Genomic DNA, 20,728 nt, shown 5'->3' on the forward strand with positions numbered 1-20,728 from the left:
AACTTTCTAGTTACTTCAAAATATTAGCATTATTTAAGACAACCGCCAATTTTGTTAGTAGCTTCTAATAGGGAACACGGTCAAAGGCTTTTGAAAAGTCCGAGTATACAACGTCAGTTTGCCGTCAAATATTATTTACTGACGGGAACTCATGCACTGATTCGGTCAGTTGAGTGATGGTAGATACTTTTCGGCGGAAACCATGTTAAGCCTTAGTAAAAAGAACTATTTTGCTCAAGATATGCCGATATGTGTTTAAATGCAACATGTTCCAAAGCTTTAATACTAAGCAAGGAAATAGGCCTATAATTGGATGGATAGCTGGTATAACTTTATTTACAAAAGGTCAGGAAACCATCGAGTCCCGGTCGGAGCCCTTAGTCCAGGGCTCCGTTGGCTTTTCTAATCCGGTGGGCACGCTGGTCCACGAGCTCTGGGCTGGACAGGGCCGCCTCCCAGAAGGTTGGGGTAGGGGAAGGAAGGGGGCTGATGCCCCTGCCCGGAGGGTTAGGGCATTCCCAGACGGTGTGGTAAACTGTGTGGCGGGGATTCCCACATCCCGGGTAGATGCTAGGGTAGTGGGATGGAAAACAACGGTGTTTATGAAAGAGATTAGCAAAAGAAAGAGTTTGGATTCGTCTCCAGTCCATCGCCTCGGCCCGGGTGAGTTCTGGATGGGGAGGTGGAAGTGTTCGGCGGCTAGCACGGTAGTATTTTGTGACGAGTGTGCATGTGTCTAGGATGGCGTGTTTATGTGTTGTGAGTACATTGGGGTCAGTCGTGTCCTGCTGGGTGTTGGTGTTGGGGCCCTCCCACTCCGTCCCCTCCGGCAAAGCCCGGTTCATAGCTGCATCTCGGGCAAGCGCATGAGCGCTCTCATTGCCAGGTAGACCGGAGTGTTCTATGGCCCACATAGTTTGGATGTCTGGTGTAGAAGACCAGTCCGTGGGTATTGCATTGATTATGTGTGCCGCGCGTGGGGAGATAGTGTTCCTCGCAGACGCGCAACAGGGCAGTTTGGGAATTGGTGATGATCGTAATCGTGGGGGAAGTGTCGGTGTTGTGTGAACGTATTATACCGTTGTCGTGCACTGCGGCATGAAAGACGGCCAAAGCGATTACCGTTTCCTCCACCTCCTGCACTTAACGTTGTTTATAGAGCTAAGAGTACGGAGGGATCCGTGGTTGTTAGTAACGGCTAGGACCGTAGCCCCGGTCCTTTCTCTTTGTTGTGCGGCGTCTGTGTACCATGCATGCGGGTCGGTGCCGTAGGTCTGAGCAAGAGCTTGGATCCTGGCCGCCTTCCTTCCCGCGTGTAGGTCCGGGTGCATGTTTGAGGGTATTGGGGCGGCCCGAAGCCGAGCCGTGATCTGGAATGGTAGTCGGGAATATGAAGGGGGGTTCTGCATCTGTCAGGAAGGGTCCCGAGATACCGAGCCTGCGCAGGGTTACCCTTCCCGTCCAAGTGCTGCGAAGGCGGGTAAGTTGTCCCATTTTGTGAGCTTCGATAAGCTCTTCAGCTGTGTTGTAGATGCTTAATTGCAAGAGCCGGTGTGTGGTGGAGTTTGCGGGGGGAGCCCGAGCGCTGTCCTTACCGCCATTCATTAGGTGGTATTTAGGCGATCGAGCTCGGTGCGGCGTGAGGCGGTAATCGGGGGTAGGGTATGTAAAACGGCTGACGATGAGAGCTAGAAATATACCGATGGAATCCAGTTCTAGAAGTAACCTTTCCGGTTGGAAACAGGCATGATAAGGTGTGCGATCTGCATGGCCTGCTTTCTAAGGAGGTGCACCGTGTGAGTTGCCCTCCCATTGGAAGGTGTAAAGGTGCAGTCCATGCACTCTTAGTTTGTTGACTTGGGGTATGGTTAAGCCTCTCAAGTGAAGATCAATCTCGGGCTCCTTCTTGTTGGAGGGCGCCCGTGACCGTACCACCAGGAGTTAATTTTTCTCTGCGGCGCAACTGAGGCCAGCTTCTTCCGCGTAAGTGTGTGTTGTATCTATGACCTCTTGTAGGAGGTCCCAGATCTTCCCCAATAGAGCCTGACGTCGTCCACACGGTAACGTCGTCGCCATACAGAGAGTGTCGTAAATTTGGTATTTGGTCCAGTCTCTACGGTAACCCCACCATGGGCCAAGTTGAATTGCAGGGGTGAGACAAGCGAGCCGTGAGGTGTACCCTTCCCCGTGAGGTGGATGGGTTCCGATCGGATGTTCCCGATCCCCAGGGTGGCGGTCCTCTCCATGAGGAAGGACCGCACATAGTTGTACACCGCAGCGCCACAACGAGTCCCGGCCAGGTCTGGGAGGATGGCGTCGTGGGATACGAGCGGTCCTATCCCGCCGAGAGTTCCGGTTGCCGTCACTGCGACGTCCAGCTTCGCCGATGCACCGACCACGACGTGACAGCCTGTCCCCCCTCGCTCCTCGCCGGGGAAACTAGGCGCGGCAACCCCTGGAGGGTGAGTTGCCGAAGACGACCGACGCCAAGCTCCTCCACGAACGTCAAGGGGTCCCCACTCGAACGCTACCAGAGACCAAAACGACGCCCCTGCAGTGGTGTCCAATAACCTAAACGTCGTCATCGACGGCCACGACGCATCAGCACTCGTGGACACCGGAGCAGGCTACTCAGTCTTGAGTGGGAGGCTCTCCCGCCGTCTTCGAAAAGTCACGCCGCCGTGGGATGAACCTCAAATACGAACCACCTGAGGGCACCTCATCACACCAATCGGGAGATGCACTGCTCGCGCCGAGATTCGCGGTGAGACGTGCCCTGTGAAGTTCGTCGTTCTACAAGACTGTTCCAGAGACGTTTTTCTCGGCATGAACTTTCTGTGTGAATACGGCGCCGTCATCGACCTTGGTGAGAACAGATTGACGCTGCGCAAGCCTGTTCCGTCCTCAGAGAAACCTCGAACAGCGTCAGCCGCCGTCCGAGTCGCTGCCGACCACGTGAACCTGCCGCCGCGATCAAGTGTTGTCGTACCCGTAGTGGCCGATGCAGCTACCTGCGGCGAAGTTGTTCTTGAAGGCAACCTTCAATTACTCCTAGGAAGAGGAATAGGCGTCGCAAGAGGAGTGGTTGAACTTCAGGATGGGCGCACCGTGGTCTTCGTGACGAACTTTCGACAAGAAGCGCAACACCTCACGAAAGGTACCGCTATAGGCCACGTCGATGAAATTCGGAACTCCGCCGAAATCGCCGCGATTGCTGAAGACTCATTCCCACCTCAGCAACACATTACGCCGCCAGCGTAGCTCGACATTGACCCCAAGCTTCCAGGCCCGAAACGACGGCAGCTAAGTGACCTCCTCGCCGAATACAGTGACTGCTTACCGACGTCGTCGAGGGTGCGCCAAACCGCCGTTGCGAAACACCGCATCATTACCGAGGACGACGCGCGAACTGTGCATCGATCGCCGTACAGAGTCTCCGTTAAAGAAAAGGAGGTGATCCAGGAGCAAATGCAAGAGATGCTGAACGACGACATAATCCAACCTTCAAGCAGTCCGTGGGCCTCTCCAGCTGTACTGGTTAAGAAGGACGGAACGCTTAGGTTCTGCGTGGACTACCGGCAGCTGAACGCAGTGACGAAGAAAGACGTCTATCCACTCCCCCGCATCGACGACACGTTAGACCGGCTGCGCCACTCCCGATACTTTTCATCCATGGACCTGAAGAGCGGCTACTGGCAGATCGAAGTCGACGAACGGGACTGAAAGAAGACAGCTTTCGTCACGACAGATGGGCCGTACGAGTTCAAGGTGATGCCCTTCGGACTGTGCACGGCTCCAGCAACTTTCCAGCGTGTCATGGACACCGTACTGGCAGGACTGAAGTGGCAGAGCTGTCTCGTCTATATCGATGACGTCGTAGTATTTTCCAGCGACTTCAACGAGCACTTGCGACGACTCCGAGCAGTTCTCCAAGCCATACAGACCGCCGGACTCACCCTGAAGCCGTCAAAGTGTCGGTTCGCCTATGACGAACTGAAGTTCCTAGGTCACGTGGCTAGTAACGAAGGCGTTCGCCCCGACCCAGAGAAGACTCGCGCCGTCGCAGCATTTCCAGCACCGACAGACAAGAAGGCCGTGCGAAGGTTTCTTGGACTATGTGCCTACTATCGGCGCTTCATCCGGGGTTTTGCAAGGATTTCCGCACCGCTCACAAACCTCACAAAGGACGCCGAGAAGTTCGAATGGGCCGAGGAGCAGCAGCAGGCATTCGACGAGCTGAAGCGACGACTGCAGACTCCTCCTGTTTTTGGACATTTCGACCAAGATGCGGAAACCGAAATTCACACGGACGCAAGTAATGCTGGACTTGGCGCGATGCTGGTTCAAGTGCAAGAAGGCACCGAGCGAGTTATCGCCTACGCAAGTCGGACACTGTCCAAGGCGGAGAAAAAATACTCCACGACTGAGAAAGAATGCCTTGCGGTCGTCTGAGCAATCACGAAGTTTCGTCCGTATTTGTACGGGAGCCCGTTCCGTGTAGTCACGGACCACCACTCGCTCTGCTGGCTTGCGAACCTCAAGGACCCGTCAGGACGCCACGCTCAATGGAGTCTACGACTACAAGAGTTCAATATGACTGTGGTCTACAAGTCAGGCCGCAAGCACAGCGACGCTGACTGCCTGTCCAGAGCCCCCGTCGAAACACCTTCCGGCAGCAGCAACGACGATGACGACGAGTGCTTCCTAGGTGCAGTGAACACCGACGACATGGCACGACGTCAAAGAGACGATCCTGAGTTGCGCGCGTTAATCGAGCACCTCGAAGGACGAGGGGCTACTGTCCCCCGTGTCTTCTCGAGAACCCTGCCGACTTTCGTCCTCCGACAAGGTGTACTTTAGAAGGAGAACTTCGGAGACAACAGCACACCATGGCTGCTGGTAATCCCTACCGACCTTAGGGCGGAGATCTTCCAAGCCTGCCACGACGACCTGACGTCCGGACACCTTGGTTACAGCCGTACGCTGGCCCGAATTCGTGAAAGGTATTACTGGCCCAAGCTGCCGTAGACCGTTCACTTCTACACACGGTCCTGCCACGAGTGCCAGTGACGCAAGAAACCACCGACGAAGCAGGTCTCCTGCATCCGATCGCTCCCCCGACCGTACCGTTCCAGCAGATCAGAATGGATCTACGTGGTCCTTTCCCACCATCGACGCAAGGAAACAGATGGATTATTGTCGCCACAGATTATCTCACACGGTATACCGAAACGAAAGCCTTTCCTGCAGGGACTGCTGTGGAAGTCGCCAAGTTCTTTACCGAGTCCATCGTCCTCCGGCACGGCGCTCCCGAAGTTTTCATCTCAGACCGTGGATCACCGTTCATGGCCCAGCTGACGCAAGAAATCCTTCGTCTCAGCCACACCAGCCATCGGCGCACAACGGCGTACCACCCGCAGACCAGACTTGTACGTAGTTCAACTACTCTACTCAAGTTACTGTAGTTTAACTACTTTTCTAAGTAGTTTAGTAACTTTCAATTACATTTTTATTGCGGTAATTAGTAGTTTACTTTAATTACTTTTTTGAGTAACTTCTATTCAAGTTACAAATTACTTTCGAATTTTAGTGGTTGTCTTACCTATTAACAAACATTCCTGCACACAAAAATAAGATGTTGGAAGATAGCTGATACTTGCAAAGAGGGGGAAGCATATGGCATAGAAAAAGGGGAGGGGGAGGGGGAGACCGAAGATGGTTTGGAGAGTCCGAAACCCCCCAAAAAGTTTCCCGAGCTCCCCCTCTGCAACAACACTGCTACGAAGCGCGTAGAGCGAACAGGCACGACGCAAGAGAGGCCGAGTTAACTGCGGGATTAGCGCCGAAGAGTGGCGTTTTTCTATGTCCCGAAGCTCAAGGAGACTTGACGCATTTGAAGAAAGGGCTGGTCCCCGCTTCTCCCCAACGTAGAAACTCTCGCCCACAACAGGAGGTGTACATACTGCATCCTCACTCAAAGGAGGGATCAAAATGCAGCACCTGCTCTGAAACTAATCTGGTGCTCCCGTAGTTTGTGCTGTACTCGAAGAACCGCGTGCTAAAGGGCAACGCAAAGATTACGTTTTTGCTTTGCCTTTCCTCCCAAAACTCAGAATATGCAGATCTTCAAAGATTCAAAAATAGTTCAAGAAACCTGTAGTAATTTCACCAATGTTTTTCTATAAAAAATAATATACAAGCAGTGTAGGGAAGTACTCCATGTATAGTAAAGTACTACTGTTTAGAAAAGTTGTACTTTACTTGAAGTAAATTCTCCGAACATGTACTTGTATTTCTGCAGGAAAGTAAAACTCCCGACTTCACTGTACATTCCACGAATTGGAAAACAAAAAATGGCGGTATCGTCGTGTGAAAACGCGCTCTTTCGAGACGTCGTCTGGTCATTTATTTGAGTGAAGTAGGTGCCTTATAAGTTTATTGTGTCATATAGCTCGTCAGCGGTCTGCGGCGACTTGACTTTATGAAAGATTTGCTGATATTTCCGTAGAAGACTGATGCACCTCCGATTACCCCTGGAGCAATGCATGCCAGTTAACAAAACACTGTAAAGGGACTGAAAGGGCATCATGAATGATTGTGTTAAAAGTGCTTGTACTTTACCTTGAAATATATTGTATTTATATACGTTACTTCAAGTACATCGCACCCGGTGTACTTACTACTTTACTTGAAGTACATAACCTCTCATTTACTCTGTACTTTACTTCAAGTACTTCTTAGATGTACTTTACGCAACACTGTAAGCAAGAAAACACTGTCCAAAAATTCAAGCTCGGGCAGTGCTAAACCTCAAAGTAGAAATAACACACTCGCAGTCCATCATCGACCAAAGAAACAAAAAAGTAAAAAAAAAAAAATATTAGGCACGCAGAAGCAGAAACAGCTAATAAAGCATTCCTGTGAAAAAAACAAGCCGATTCACATTTGGCTAGCACAATTTCGCTAACGCATCAAAACCTCTGTACTTTTTTTTTCAATAAAAATATATATAAAAGTAACTTCAAAAATAACTTCAAAAGTAATTCGCTACTTTTTACGGTAATTAGTAATTTTCTCAATTACTTTTTATTTGAGTAATTTCTACACTACTCAGACTACTTTTGACGTCGATACTCAGTACCTTAACTTAATTACGATTTTTGAGTAACTTGTACACGTCTGCCGCAGACCAATGGGCTGACGGAGAGACTCAACAAGACTATCGCCGACATGATCTCCCTGTACGTCGACGTGGAGCACAAGACATGGGACGAGGTGTTGCCGTACGTCACATTTGCCTACAACACGGCCGTGCAAGAGACCACCCGGGTGACACCCTTCCAACTGGTTCATGGTCGCAAAGTAACGACAATACTGGACGCGATGTTACCCCACGAACCGGCTGTCGACGGAAGCGACGACGCCCAGGTGGTTGCCCAATGGGCAGAAGTCCGCCAGCTCGCCAGACACCGTATTCAAGCCCAACAACGTGTCGAAACTGGCCGCTACAACCTTCGTTGTCGGGACGTCCACTTCCAACCCGGAGACCGGGTGTGGGTGTGGACACCGATCCGCCGCCGCGGTCTCAGTGAGAAACTCCTAAAGCGCTACTTCGGGCCCTACGTAGTACTTCGTCAACTCGGGGATCTGGATCTGAACTACGAGGTGATGCCCGACGGAACACGGACTTCATCACGCCGCGCTCCACGACCGGAAGTCGTCCACGTCGTGCGCATCAAGCCGTACTACGCGCGATAAGACTGCGAACTGTGATCTTGTGCACCGCTTGATAGGATTGTGTTTCGCGAGCCTCCGTATGTTCCCATTCTTTTGTTTGTTTCGCTCTTTTTTGTCGCCTTTTACGTGGCATCGAGACGATGCCTTTTTGAAGGGGGGGAGTAATGCCACTCTCGTCGGCGAGCGACCGCGTGCGTGGCCGAGTGGTTACCGTGCTTGACTGTCACGCGGAAAGTCTGGGTTCGATTCCAGTCTGTGGAATGCTCTTTTATTTGTTCTTTCAAAATTGCGTTCTAGTGTGTTCGAGAACATTCTCGTATGATCGAGTTCCGAATGTTCCAGTCGCCGAACAATCTAGGCCGATTGTTCCAGAACCCAACGCGCGGACATAAGGGACTCCGCGTGCTGATCTGCAGTCAGTCTCGCCCCAGCGTTCGACTCTGCTGTTACGCCAACTTCGACGCCGGCGACGCTCTGTTATTATCGTTTGTACCCTTTTATTTTTGACACAAGTTCGCCACATTAAATGTTTATTTCTTCCTGTTTATTTATTGGTTTTTGGTCACCACCCGTGACAATATCTAAAAGCTCTTCAGATCTTAACGCTTAGTTTCTCCTTAGTAAGGTTCAGTTTATTCCTCCGACTTTGAAATCGCTCATCATGATTGCTTTATTGGAAATTAAGATTGAAAAAAAAAAAAATTATCCAACTTTTTTTAAATATTCACGGGGCACTTGTGGAGGTCGATACAAAACACCTATAATTAATTCACTATTTTCTATCTTGATCTTACACCAAATATTTCAATATCTGGAGCGCCATGCATTGCTGAGGAAATCAAGGAATGTTTAACGATTAGGGCTACTCCCACTCCTCTACTCTATAATTTCGAAAATGTTGATAAGCAGGTGGTACTATAGCATCGTTAAGCACAGTCGATTCTAGCCAAGTTTCGATGATGGCCACAACGATGGGTGGCCATCATCGAAATTATGTTCTGCCAAATTATGTTCTAGTTCCAGCGTTTTCTTGACAATGTTTCGTGCATGCAGGTTAATTAGTAAAACCCTTTTTCTTTTGGGCAGTATAGGGTCTTGCCAATACTTCCGCTCAGGAGTAGGTACATTGGGAGCAGAAAGTTAACTCTCTGATCCCTTGCAACTTCTCATCTGTACGCCACTTCATTAATCTTCAGCTTATCATACTATAAACACATTTTCTCAACTCCTCTCGTTTCCATTCGCACTGTACCATAGTTTCCCCCTGATCCCTCCTACATTTTTCGAATATATCTTTATCAATAAACATCCGCCTTCCTTTTAATTCTTTCGCATTTCTAAGGACATTTTGTTTGTCCTAATAATTTCCAAAGCGCATGGCTACTCGTCCTGGCTTTCCACTAGCCTTTCTTCCAAGACGACGAATAATTTCGACGGATGTAACTTCAAGACTCATTTTAGATTCAGAAGGCCTTGAACTACTTTCTCCATAAGGTCTTGCACTGATTCCTTCTCAGATTTCACTGCTCCGTGAATTACTAAATTGTTTCATCTACTCCTGTTTTCAAGATCATCAATGTGTTACGTTCACTCTCCTTCAAAAATAAATAAAAGCGATTTCATGTTGAGAAATCAACGAGATTCTAGTGTGGTCTGCGGTCTCCGACATGATACCGTCGACGACGGGGGCTCTGTTGCCTCACAAGCACTTAGGATTCTGTCACTGAGGAGTGACCGTTCATGGTGGATGATGCTGGCACGGGGTCATCATGCCCAGGTTCTGCTCCGCGTCTTGGCGTCTTGGAAGAATGCGTTTCGTGTGATGACTCGGTCACCTTGAGCTGCTTTAATTTCTGATCTCTGGATACTGATTACGGTATACGGCATGGGGTTATAAAAAAGAAGTAAACTTGTTCAGTTAGCCTTGTTTACGGAAGGCTCGTTGACCGGTAACAAGACCGGTCAACGAGCCTTGTTACCTTGAGCCTTGTTGTTGTCTTGAGACAAGACAAGTCGGGCATTTCTTTTGTTGTCGGCATGGTGATTGTGGTACGTTGTTCTTTTAAATTCAGTTAACCTCAATCCTTCATAGTCTTGTTTTTGGAGACGGTGAGGCGTAGCTGGGAAGGAGGTTCCTTATAGGTCTACCGAACAAAAGTGCTTCGGCAACAAATATGTGTTTATCTCCGCTTGAACTGATGTCTCGGGAGGCTCGGCTGATTGCTTTCACTGTCTTGCTCGTCGATCGACACACCTTCGCAAAGTGACAGTTTTGTTGCAGGCTGTGCATGTTTTGCCCCATGCAGGACAGTTTGATCTTCCGCCGTTGTGTGGCCGTTGGCCGCCGCAGTTTCGACAATATGTTCAAGAGCCGTGACGCTGTTGCGTGTGGTAGCTCTGTCGTGAATGTGGTTTTCGTTTCGTCTTAACTCGTTGCTGCGGTGCTGCTCGTTCTTCTGTACTCCCGAGTGCTGCTTTATCTGTACTCCGCTCTTTCTGAGGCACGTCGTGCTCCACATCTTGGAACATACGTCCTGGCCTGGGGGCTTCTGGAAGGTCGAGTGAGTCAAGGATCACGTATTCTCAGTGTTGTACACGTTCCTCAAAAAAAGGAACGAAAGCTCGTTCCTCGTTCCTTCTGATTTTTGGAACGCGTTCCCGTTACAAGTTACATCTGTGAAAAAGGAACTCGTTCCCGTTACAGTTAAAAAAATGGAACGTATCGTTACATATGCGTTACACTTGTAATTTGCTAACTACTATATTTAGTTTAATCAAGCAGAGTTTTTTTTTTATCTATCCCATTAGTAGTCAACATACGAGTTTTTATGTTGTTATGGAAGGGAACAGGAGAAGAAAACAAGCGGAAGCAGGGTTTCATTTGTTGATATATTCAAGTTAAAAATCTCAGCTTTCAACCATATTCATGTTTGTAACGGAAAATTCAGACGAGCCGAATGTACTTTTACCCAACATTGTACGAGCGTTTTACAGCAACCTCACACGTTTCAATTGAGCAAAGTCCTTTGTTCGAACTTAACAACAGTTGCTTCTCTGTCCGCAAGACGAGCAAGTCGAGGAGAGGGCCTTTGGAAGGTCAGTCTTAAGAAATACAAATATTTCTTAGTAAGGTTGGCTTTGTTGTCAATTTTGAAGGTGTGTGTGTGGGGGGGGGGGGGGGGGGGGTGACAAGAAAATAAATATTTTTTTTTTGTACCTTTTAAATGACCAATGTTCGGGATACAAGGGTGCGTTCGATGTCTGGCAGTCTGTGATCTTGTTGTAACTGTAGGTCTCGTTATGGAAGTTCACAAGTGGCTGTAGTCGGCCTTAGATTTCTGAAAGGATTCGTGGAAGCAAAGAAAGTAGCTGAGCTTGAAACAACTATCTTTCTTTGTCTTTTCCTATGACTAAAAGCCTTGCTTTTTGTACGCAATTTGGGGCACTCAATACGAATCAATATCCACCAGCTCTCCTGCTCCCGAAACTGTTAGCAAGCGAGGACCACACAAAATAATTTACGAGATTAGTAGCCAAAAAGGTAACGAGATCCTGCACTTCGTAAAGATATTGTTTCTGTACTGTCAAAATTTCCCTGTTATAAATAAAATAAAAATTACTAAACTAAACGAAAAAAGGAACGCCGTTACCCTTTCCATTCCAGTAAAAACGTAACGCGTTCCCGTTCCAGTTCCAGCGATGCAAAATGGAACGGCGGCGTTCCTTCGTTCCTCCTAAAAGGAACGCGTTCCAGGAACGCCGTTCCTTGGAACGCCGTTCCGTACAACACTGCGTATTCTCATAGACAAGACGATGTCATAGCGATAACTATTTGCTTTTTGATTTCGAGATCGGCGTCGGCAAAGTTGCAGTGACGAAATAGTTGCCGGAGCCGTGCATAGAGCGCATCTAGGGACTCATCGACTTCATTAGTTGCGGTTGACGAAAACGGTAGACCGAAAAAGTCGGGTTGACTCTCGGCGCGAAGTGAGCGTCTAGTTTCGCTCTTGCTGTTTCATACTCCAATGTTGACGCTGCCGAAGCGCCTTGAGCTTGGGCGGTGTTGGTGACCGTCGATGGTTTTGGCAAGGAGTCAGGCAGGTACCGGAAGATGCGTAACACGTCTTCTCCCGCTTTGTGAAGAAGAAGGGCTTTCTTAAGCGCGTCTGAAGTGATGTTGCACAATATGATGAAGTTTTCGAACCTTTCCACCCATTTTGCTCGCTTCAGGCTGATGTTGCTGGCGTTGGTTGCTTGAAGATTGAAGTCTCGAAGTTTCAGCTGCGACTTTCTCACGTGCATGAGGCGCACGTTTTTCAACCCTACGTTCAGCGGGCCTTGAAGAAGAACCGCTTGTTCCGTACAAGATGCAGATCCTGCAAGAGCTCCCAGAAAATGACAAGGCGAAGCGCCTCGCATTTTGTCAAGCTGAGCTGGCCCGAATTGCAGCTGACCCAAGCCATCTCCAGTTTCTGAAGTTCAGCGACGAGGCAATTTTCCACCTCGATGGCCATGTGAACAAGCAGAATTTCCGATATTGGAGTCAGGAAAACCCCCACTGGCACCAGGAGGAAGCTGCCCACACGCCGAAGACTACAGTATGGTACGGGATTTGGAGGGAAGGAATCGTCGGGCCAATTTTTTTATAGCTCAGTGACCGGCGAGTCTTATCTTCAAATTGATTCTTATCTTCAAATGTTGCAGGAAGAGTTCCTTCCCGAACTGGAGCAGCTGCACATGCAGAAAGAAAACTGCATATTTCAACAGGATGGGGCGCCTCCGCACTACGCGTCCGCGGTGCGCGCCTGGCTAGATAGCACGTTTCCAGGCCGGTGGATGGGCCGGGCATCCTCCTCCATGCCGTGGCCACCACGCTCCCCGGATCTGACGATCTGCGATTTTTTCGTTTGGGGCTTTATTAAGTCCAAGGTGTACGTCGGCCGCATCGCCACCATGGCCGACCTGAAGGCTCGTATTGAGAGGGCCTTCCTGTTGATATCTGACAGGATGCGAGGCGCAGCCTTTGAGGAGTACCTCCGCCGGCTGCGTTGTTGGGTCGACCTCCATGGAGGGCACGTCGAGCTCCGTTAAACGTGCTGCCCAGTTTTTTTGATCTTGGGAGAGGGGCCGGGGGAGGGGGGGGGGGGGGGGGCGTTTGGTTTGTTTTGAAGCCTCTCATCGATTTTTTGTTTGTTTTTATTGACAAGCATCTCGAAGACTGAGCTCTGCCAAACCGCCCTCATTAGGGCCAACCACATATGAATTTGGATTCATCCATCTCTTCCCCCGCTCTACCCAAAAAAAAAAAAAAAAAAGCAGTTGCCGCTTACACGAACGAAAAAACAAACAAAAAAAAAAAACGCATGAATACTCTAATAAACATATTTGTGTGTTCGTCACCACGGTAAGCAGAAACACGATAAAGCGTAGGCTGCGATTGCCTCTTCCCGAGTTCTCTCCGCCTGCGGAACGCACGCCACTTTTGAGTCGCAAAGATCGTCTGCTAAAGAGGCCGGATCTCGGCGCCCGTACGCTCGTTCGTTGGCGGCGTTCGTTGCGCCATCTCTTGTGTCCCGTGCGAAACGGCGCCGTCTTGTTTGCAGACCGGTGGCGTCGCTGCGTTTCTATAGGAGCTAAGCCTTTTTCTTTCTTTACTTTTTCCTCAGGTAAGTTCGCTCTTTGCTAATTTCAAAAAAAAAAAAAAAAAAAAAAAGCACGATTTGTGGGCAACGTTGCACAAAGTCGTAGCGCGATAGGTTAAGAAACCGAATTTTGCGGTTGATTTAAAGAGCCTGGCGTCTCCTTGAATCACCCGGTAGTTCTGCACCCTCCTCCTCTTTCGAGTCTTCTTCCTTCTTCGTACCCTCCTCTTCCGTAGCCTCCCCTCCTCCGTACCCTCCCTCCTCCTTGTTTCTCTGCTAAATTAAAAAAAAATTGGCCCCACGTGACCTCAACACCAATTCACTTTGCCCACTAAATTTAGCGGAGAAAATGACGTCACATCACTTCGTGTCACATCGCCTATTAACAAATTCAGTTTCTCTTCTAGATTTAGCGGGAAGATTGACGTCACGTGGCATCAAAACCAATTATATCCCCCGCTCTATCTAGCGGGAAAACTGGATTGGTGTTGAGGTCATGTGACGTCTGTTTTACCGTTAAATTTAAAGGGGAAACTGAATCTGCAGTGTTGCATTATGGGGCGTCAAAGACCTCAACACCAATTCGATTCCCCGCTAAATTTAGCGGGTTTTGAAATCGGTTTATAGGTCTGTGGCATCCCATATTGCAACGCGCACGGTTACGCTGACGGCAACTATGGTGGCTAGAGAGTTGGGTGTGTCGAGCGCGCCGGCTCTCCCATGCATCGCCGCGGCCGGTTTGGAAAATCACCGTCAGGGGCGCTCTAATCAGCCTGTATGCTAGGCGCGCGCAGCTGGCGCACTGATTTCCGTGCGGCAAGGCGGGGAGCGACGCCCGATTTCATCTGTTCTTCAGCGCTCGTGTGAATTTTTTTCAACCGTTCCTGCATGCCCGTCCGTCAGGTGACACGTGGAGACTATGGACGTTGCCCTATCAACCTCCGGCGTAAAGAAAAAGCAGCGAGCGAAGCACTGCTTCGTTCCAGGATGCACGACAGGCTACAGGTCTGCGAAAGAAAAACACCTTGTTCTCCCGTCCCGAAGGACCCAGTTCTCTTCTCTCACTGGGACAGGAATATCCCGAGGAGAGACACGCATTTTCAGGAAAACTCCGGGGTCTGCGCACTTGACTTCGACGGGCGGTACATCGCTCGATCCGTTCGAGATATCGCTGTATGAGTGGTGTTTTAGGGGTAATAAAAATAATAATAAGTTTATTCACAAAGAAAGCATACATACAATTTACTCAGTCTCACAAAAGAACTTGCGTGCTTGTGCGTGAGTACTTACTCACGCACAAGCACGTAGCGTCCTGCTGAACACGTCTGCGGCCAGTGTTGGGAAGTACTTTAAGTGCATTGTACTTAAAGTACTACTTAAATTAGGTTTGGGAAACTTGTACTTTACTTGAGGTATATTCTCTGACTAGGTACTTGTACTTAAAGTATTCTTTTCTGCTACTTTCCGAGGAAAGTACAGTTCCCGACTTCAAAGTACAATCCCCAAATTTGGTTTTGTTAAATTTGTATCACGAAGTGATGCCTTGTCAACTCCCAAGAAAAACTGGGAGGGATATTCTACTCTGACCAGAAACGTGAGCAGACGACGCATCGCCCCGTTTGTACTGGGAGCAGCTTTCCCGTAGGTTTTTGAACTGTTGCCACTTCTCGGTCGGTCAGCGCAAACGAGGAGGTTTAAAATATTAGGAGAGAAAAATTAATCATAATGCAGCACCTAAGTCTGTGGTGCGAAAAAATTAAATTTTCAAGTCGAAGTATAAGAGTCAACAGAGGAAAACGTTGGTTTGAGACATTCTCTTTTGTCAATTAAAACTTGTTGTTGGCCTAGTTGGTTTATGATGCAGTCTAGAAGCTTTTTGCGCGACACAAGGGACAATCACAAGCGAGTAGACACGGACAAGCGCAAATTCTCTTTTGTCTTTTCCTTCTATTTGAAAGTTCCTTAATTTTTTTCGCACCCCAATCGCAGGTGTCACATCATGATTAATTATCACCAGCACGCTTGCACACTTATTTCTTATTTTTTTTTTTTATTAAGGCGAGGGCATTTTTTTATGAGAGGATTGCTTGCGAAAGCTACGGTGCTGACGTCATGCTCTCTCCTAGTACATTTAACCCCCTTGGGTGCAACTAATCCAGTGGAAGGGGCGCCAAATTCAGAAGAGGGTCTTCTGAAATTGGCTCCATTCTTGAAAACAAACTACTCTGTGGCCGCTTGACTTTATCAAATATTCGCCGCTGTTTTTGAGGTCATGCTCCCTTGATTACCCCTGGGTAATGCATACCAATTAAAAAAGATCACTGTATAGGGGAATGAAAGGGCATCATGAGATTGTGTTAAAAACCTTGTACTTTACTTTGAAAGTACATTGTATTTATAGTACGTTGCTCCCAGTGTACTTAATAATTTACTTGTAAGTAAACTATTAAGTACACTGGTACGTAAATGAGACGTTATAACGTCTCATTTACTTTGTACTTTACTAGGAGTACCTTTTAGTTGTACTTTACCCAACGCTGTCTGCGGCCTTATTTTCTGAGATCCGAATTTCGGTTCAGCATCCCTTTAAGCTGCTTGCATGCACGTAGCAACACGACTGTATGAAGCTGGCCTTTCGCACAGAGTTTAATGTGCTTAATTTTATACCATGGACTCTCCAAAAAAATTTCCGTCGCAATTTCACAATGGTGTCCACTTTTGTTGATGGCAGTTTCTATGCAACGACATAAAAATCTAGCGGAGGTGTCATCATTGGACTGTTCGTTGTGCCTTAATATTCAAGAGGTTATATTCGGCTAGGCCAAAATATACTTCCTCAGACTCAGGCTGTTTCTGTCCTTTGTGTTTTGTTGTAACCCGTTTGAAGTTAAGTCACTAAAATGCGACGTGGTACCTAATAACTGTTTGCGGTACTGTCATTCTTGTCCTGATAGACTTCAAAGCAGAACGCTGACTGCAAGATATGCCTTTTCATGGTGCCATGTAGGGTATGTTCATTCTCACAGTGCTTGCGGGTCCTGCTAATGGCTGTAAAGATCCTCGCTGTACTTCGATCCTGTGTTCCTATACCTATGTCCTGCCTAAAACAGAGTGATCCCGACAATCAAACTGCAGTCATCTGGTGAGGAGGCACAATATTTTTGATCAATCGAAAATATGCCTTACAATGTTCAGTAGTGTCGCGACTATAGTGTGGAGAAGAAGGTATACACACGAGAAAGATATACTTGTTACCATGTGGAAGATCATATCCCATAAGCCATTTTGTATGGGGGTTAGCACAAAAGTAATGCTTTTTGCTTTTTCTCAAGATTTTTTATTTGCCAAAATTACGACAATTACATTGCCCATTCCTGAATATTTCGTTCAGGAATGGTTCATGTAACATCTACAATATGTTGCTTCGCTCACTCTCTTTTAAAATCAAATTTGTATTTCATTGCTAGTTTTCCACGTTTAAAGTGCCAGAAATGCATTGTTTGCTTTGTGTCAAGACAAATTTTCGCGTTGTTTCCCGCCAGTCATGTCTGCTCTTGAATCACAGGGGAATTGCACCAGAAGTCTCCAGTGTCCTCAGACATATTTTAATGTTAAAGTGCCTGCGCGGATTAGCATCGATTCATTTGACAGACGTGACACAGGGGCTTGGAACGCGAAATTTCGTCACGGTTGCTGATACCTCGGTGGACGTTTCACGTATTTCGAAAACGTAGTACACAAGAAAAATATATAAAAAAAAAATTTTCCCCATTTTTCCATATTACCGCGGAATCGACGCCTCCGCTACGAGAACGTTGCGGTGAGAATTGAACGACTTTAAGTGCACATTTACCTTCGTCGACACTCCGAAATCGGGTCGACTATCGAATCTAGGTTTATCAGACCTTCATTACGCCACGCCAATTAATTCTGTAAAAAAACACAGCCGACTAGTGGCCGCGTAAAGGTCCGCACGCCGGGCATTTCGGAGCCAGCGCAGCCGAAACGCCGCGGTCGGCTAGCATACAGGCCTACCGAGGCGCCTCCTGGCGACAGATTTCCGTTCGGTGCCGCGCGCCGGCCGCCGCTCGACACACCCAACTCTCTAGCCACCCTACGGCAACGGCGACGGCGGTGCCGGCGCCGGTAAAGGTGGATGAAACGCCTAAGTTGCGCGCTAAAAAAAAAAAAAAAAAAAAGGGAAAGAAAAAAAAAACTGAAAGCGGGAAAACCAATTTGAAAGAAAAGTTGATAATCTTATAATACCTCGTTTTTTTTTTAATTGAACTAGTTTTTCTAAATTGTATTATAATACAATTATTTCACAGCAATTTGTATTTCTATTTTCTTTTTAACATTTTTCGAAGTATTTTGTTAGCATTGCACGGCGGAGTGCCGAGGAAACGCATCTTAGGCGCGCTTGAACAATTAGGAAGCAATGCGAATTTTTAAAAACAGTTTAGTATCTTTGGCGCAGTGTTGGGTAAAGTACATCTAAAATTACTTTGAGTAAAGTAAAAAGTAGATGGTAGGTTATGCACTTCAAGTAAAGTAGTAAGTACACCGGGCGTAATCTGCTTAAAGTACTATAAATTCAATGTTCTTTCAAAATAAAGTACAAGTACTTTTCAACGCAACCTTTTATGATGGCCTTTCCTTCCCCTATAACGTTAAAAAAAATTGGTATGCATTGTCTTATGGGTAATCGGGGTGGATCAGATATTATCGGAAATGACGGCGAATATAGGATAAAGTCAAGTGGCTTCAGAGCTGAAAAAGATTTTTTTTGAACACGTTTAATAAGATGAGATCTGCAGAATGTACTTGGAGGTATGGAGTTCTACCTTCCTCAGATAGTACAAAAGAAAAAAAAAAAACTTTAAGTGAAGTACAAAAAACATACGCAAAAAAATGTATTTCAAGTAAAGTATACTACTTTGGTGTGACTAAACTCGTTTTTTTTTTAATTCATTGTTTTTTTTTCTTTGTTTAAGGACTTATACAAGCAAAAAAAAAAATACGACGAAGATGGGATTCGAACCCACGCGGGCAGAGCCCAATGGATTAGCAGTCCATCGCCTTAACCTCTCGGCCACCTCGTCAGGACGACTCGCATCTCCTTCTGCTTACACTCATAGCTATAAATGCCTCGATCACTATTTTTGTTCTATTTTTCTCAAGGCAGATGTCATTTTTTTTTTCAGGATGTGATTCATAAACTCAACTGCAAATTTGATAGTTTAAAGCGGTGTTAAACCGATAGTTAAAAGCCGCGAACGAACCAAGACGAAAAAAGACACGTACGACAGGAACAGGCGCCAAGCGCCAGGTCTCGAACGTGTGTCTTTTTTCGTCCTGTTTTGTTCGCACCTTTGAACCTTTTAATCAATATGAACCAACTAGCCCCAACCAAAGTTTTAGTGCTAAACAATTTGGGAAATAATATATATACAAACACAGACCATTCTCCTCGCATACTAGTTCTGCACCCTCCTCCTCTTTCGAGTGTTCTTTCTTCTTCGTACCCTCCTCTTCCGTACCCTCCCCTCCTCCCACAGTTTCCCGCTAAATTAAAAACCAAAAAACTTGACCCTACGTGACCTCAACACCAATTCAGTTTACCCACTAAATTTAGCGGAGAAAATGACGTCACATCACCTATACCGAATTCAGTTTCTCTGCTAGATTTAGCGGGAAGATTGACGTCACGTCGCCTCAAAACCAATTATATTCCCCACTCTATCTAGCGGGAAAACTAGATTGGTGTCGAGGTCACGTGACGTCAGTTTTACTATGGTGCCTGGATCGCGTCTTCGACTAGTGTGTTAAGCGTCCTATCCCGCCCATACATCAAAAGCGGTCCTAAAGTGGCAACAAATGACGTCACAGAAGCCGGAGTGTCATGCTGTTGCCTGTCGCTATCCTGGCGGTTGGCCGTAGAAATGTTGGCAAAAAGCACGAGCAAATGCGAGTGTCGCTGTCGTCACGGCGTCCCATTAGGCGTCCCAACTTCCGGCTGCTCTAGCTTCCGTGAACTGTCACAGTGGAGAACGACCTGCAGCAATACAGGCATTTGCTCTTTACACCACAACAGTTCAAACGCCGCCAGGGTCGCAACCGGCGACAGCACGACACTTCTATGACGTCATCAGGCGGAAATCCAGGGACCACTTTTTTGGAGGCCGTAAACACACCAGTCGGAGACGCGTTCCAGGCACCATAGTTTTGCCGTTAAATTTAGAGGGAAACTGAATGTGCAGTTTTGCATTATGGGACGTCAAGGACCTCAACACCAATTCGATTCCCCGCTAAATTTAGCGGGTTTTGGAATCGGTGTATAGGTCTGTGGCGTCCCATAATGCAACGCGCACGGTTACGCTGACGGCAACGTTACTAAACCACTCAGTTGTTAAACTGCCATAGAGACTTCTCTGAAAAAGTGGCCCCGATCTGTCTTCGAGAACCGAGCTAATGGCGAACACAACGTCGCCACTTTCAGTAGAACGCCGCCACTTTCAGTAGAAAGTCGCGGACACGCCGCGACTTTCTACTGAAGTTAAAATGCCAGGTCGGGACGCGCTATCTGAAAGCACTACTGAGGCATGGTTGTATAAAAACAATATTAATTTTGCCGAAAAACCCTGCAAACTAAAAATTTTAAAAACATCACGCGCCCAGCATTTTGTACTAAACTTTAATGAATTTTGTACAAAAAGAGTCTTTTCCGTTTCTTTTTACGCAAACAAATGCTTTCTAAAAGCTCAAGGTGACCACAGTACAGATAAATGATAAAGAGTGGCGCTGTTGTCGTATCTAGCTTAGAGTTCCTGTATAAGCTCCCTACGGGAGCCACTGTTGCGCATTTGTTTTCCCCGCACCGCCACGCCGCTATTCGCCGAGATCCATCACGTGAGGAGCAAAGCATCCGGTGGCGTGCAAGAAAGCCACCTTTACGGTCGCTCCGCCGACGTTTCTCTTGCCCCGGCGTATGTTTCTCTGCTTTCCGCCTCCTTTCCCTCCTCTCCTGTTTTCCATGCGCGGCGGCGCGCGCGGCGCCGCTATTCGCCAAATTTAGTCACGTGAGGAGCAAAGCATCCAGCTTGTGTGGGAAAGCCGGCGCTACGGCCACGCGCCGAGGCTGAATGCGCAACTCTGCTACCGTAGGTAGCTATACAGGAACTCTAATCTAGCTCGGTCTCGGTGGACGCCAGCGGCCCAAGTTTCGACGGCGAGTTTCCCAACTCAGGGTTCTAGTAACGTTGGTTGCAGGCAACGGCGGCGTTGACGCCGGCGCCGCTAAGCACGGATAAAGCGCCTAAATTGCGCTAAAAAAAAAGAAAAAAAGAAAA

General features: G+C 47.7%; 1 non-coding gene across 1 annotated transcript; it reads right to left on the minus strand.

The window, feature by feature from the left end:
• Positions 1 to 18,399: 18,399 nt before the first annotated feature.
• On the minus strand, positions 18,400 to 18,481 carry Trnas-gcu. The gene has a single exon. It is a non-coding gene; the product is annotated as a tRNA-Ser (tRNA).
• Positions 18,482 to 20,728: the final 2,247 nt, after the last annotated feature.

Source organism: Ixodes scapularis, unplaced genomic scaffold, assembly GCF_016920785.2.
Source record: "Ixodes scapularis isolate PalLabHiFi unplaced genomic scaffold, ASM1692078v2 PGA_scaffold7__128_contigs__length_106722199, whole genome shotgun sequence".
In the NCBI taxonomy this organism is placed as follows: domain Eukaryota; kingdom Metazoa; phylum Arthropoda; class Arachnida; order Ixodida; family Ixodidae; genus Ixodes; species Ixodes scapularis.